The sequence below is a fragment of the Pundamilia nyererei genome, unplaced genomic scaffold (assembly GCF_000239375.1).
Source record: "Pundamilia nyererei isolate P.nyererei 1_Seehausen unplaced genomic scaffold, PunNye1.0 scaffold00137, whole genome shotgun sequence".
NCBI classification, from domain to species: Eukaryota; Metazoa; Chordata; class Actinopteri; order Cichliformes; family Cichlidae; genus Pundamilia; species Pundamilia nyererei.
In genome coordinates this window covers 708,223-710,986 of record NW_005187538.1, presented here as the reverse complement: position 1 = coordinate 710,986, position 2,764 = coordinate 708,223, and the positions used below count along the sequence as shown (strand labels likewise).

The following is a 2,764-nucleotide window of genomic DNA, read 5'->3' as shown; positions in this document are numbered from 1 at the left end:
TTTTTTTTTTGTTTTCCTCCTGGAAGTTATCCCTCTGCTCCCATAATCTTTGTGGTGACAGAATATTTCCACAGACCTCAGTTCAGGATTCTGTGACTGCCAAATGTCTCCATTATAATGATTCTGGTTTAAGCTGGTATGGAGGGAAATCCAGTTTTTCTTATGTCATGCCATTGTTAATCAGAATTTAGGTTTAAGAAACACCAAACAAGCAAATTCAAGTGGAAAGTTGTTGTTTTTTTTGTTTTTTTTTAATAGAGTCTAATGATTTGAAAAATAACAATGGAAAAAATAAAATGATCAGCACCTTGTTGTGTTATGTGGGACCACACGTGGTGGTTTGTCAAATACAAATCTAAGATAATGTGGTGGATTACGGCAATTCAGAGTGGTGACGTGTATGATTGCTTGTATGAGCAGTATAGAGCGCTTTGCTAACACAGATCACGGGTTTACAGACCCTCAAGTAAGAAAAAAGTGTTTGCCGGTGAGCCACTAATTTCCTTGCAATGTGTTTTTTAGTGGTGGTAACTGTTGCTTTCATTTACTCTGACAAAAGTAAAAACGTAGTCATTTCCCCTCACACTTGGGCCAGGTCATTTAGGAATGACTCATTTAAAAGACCAGGACAGTGCTCAGGCGCCACGCTAAAGTAAATGAATACTATACAAGGCAGAGCACACAGACATTTTCTACTGACTGTCAGTTGAAGGACAAAACCACCCCGAGCTAGACAGTTTTGTTTTTTTTCTCATTTTCTTTTTTAAACTCGTGATACAGGATATCACTTACAAAGGGGGTCGGTCTGGAAACCAGCCAGCAGCTGCGGTTATGTGTTAAGATCATGACAAGCTCTGTCCCTCAACTGTTTCAATTAATATAACTGAGAAGGAGATGAAAACGCACTCTGCGAGGACATGTTATTCCAGTTAGATAAACACAGCTTGTGTTTTGGTTCATTGTAAATAACCTTTAAAATGAAGGCAGTTAAGAGCTATGACAGCCTTCAAATTTCGGTTAGACGTTGAAGGGGGAATAAATGTATTTCACTCACACTGCCCTCGACAGCTTTGGACTTCATTTGACCCGAGAGATTGAAGATCTCAAGACAAGCATGCATGAAATGGGACAAATGCTTCACCTAGTGTTGATTTTGTGCTTATCTGCTGTCTGTCATTCCTGACGTTTTTTACCTTCTTGTGCCATGACTGAGTTGACAGTAAGCCTTAAATTCCTGTTTAATTGCGTATAGAAATTCGCTGTTTGAAATAGTTTGGTGTGTCTTCCTCTTTGTCTCCATGGTGGCACTGTGTATGGTATGGAAGTTTTGACCACCTGTTTTACAAATTCAGTGTTACATGATTTGCTCTGGGTGAAGGTGAAGTATTATATTAAAGTCTATTAGCTCTTGTCTGCTTGTTCTACATTTGTTCAGGGGTACTCATCAGTAATGATGGGTTAGTGCACAAAACTGAGGTCAGCAAGTGCTACATAATAGTTTTACCTTTCCTCTCAGCTTTTGTGTCTAATGCATCCTGGGTAGATGAATGCTGAGGATCCATCTTCCTTTCTTTCTTTTCTTTTTCAAAAATGTATCTGTACTTTGGCTGTACTGTTGGTTACTGGTGGTCAAATGTCATCTGTAGTTTAACTCCCAAACAAGCTTTTAATCTAAATGTAAACCTATCAGGCCTTTAGGCTTTAGGGGAGTGATGTCTGAAGTAGGTATAAAAATGTCAGATAGGCTTAAGACCTCCAGTTAAACAGCATTATTGCTTTTTAACTGTTTCAGCATATTACTGTTTATATCTTTTTCCTTATGGTTTCCACATGTTCCATCTCTGTCACGTCCTCTTTAGAATTGACTTCTTAAAAAATCTGAAGGATACCTGTACAATGTTTATACAGTAAAGCAAGTCGGATCTATGATTGGTCTTTTCATGATATTGATACAAGACAGTTCTGTTTCAGAGACTAAATGCCTGAAAGAACCAAGGAGTCATGGTTATTTGACTTGCACTTGTCAAAAGTGAGTTTAATATGAGCTCAGCTGTCTGCTGAGGGTCAAGAGGGAGAGTGCTGGGGTTACCTCAAACCGACCTCTCTGACTGAACATTATCAGCGCTCTGAGACCAAGGAGATGTCACAGGGCATCACTGAAGGAACACAGCTAATGGTGTGCATGCAAGTAAAGTGCTTCAGGGACGCTTTAAGGTGCCTGAGCTCCAGGGCACTGCTGCTGGTTTTGCCAGACCTCTGTGGACAAGCGAGTGCAGGAGCTCCTGTTGTGCTCCTCTGTGTTCCCAGCCAAAAGAAACAACCCCACTGTGAGTCATCCCAGGTCAACAGTTTTACCGCTCAGCATCTCTTTTACTGCTACCTCGGTACACTTCTGCACTCGCATATTTAATGCAATCTTCCCAGAGCCCCCACTAATACCGAGTAGATTAGTATGTATTACAGCTTCTCCTAAACTGGGCGGGGTTGAGTGAGATTTACTGTGCCCTGAAAATGTTTTCTTCAGACTGTGAAGTTGGGGGGAAAAAAAGAAGAGAAATGGGAATGATTGAGCACCATTCATGTGCACTATCCCGCTGTTAAGTATAAAGTTACAGTGCTGTGTGTTTTATTCAGGTTAAACGACGGTCAACAGTGTAATACTGGCCAGTTTGGTTGCTTATACAGTGGGATTGGCCCATGGGCTGTATTCCTGATCGAGTAACATGTAAGGTGTTTTCCAACTGATACTCACTGGACTTTAGTT

The 2,764-nt window shown here is 40.6% G+C and overlaps 1 protein-coding gene across 5 annotated transcripts in view; it reads left to right on the top strand.

Annotated features, from left to right (window-relative positions):
* Window positions 1-2,764, top strand: part of myo9aa (myosin IXAa) — a 95,773-nt gene that overhangs the window by 24,680 nt on the left and 68,329 nt on the right. The window lies entirely within an intron of this gene.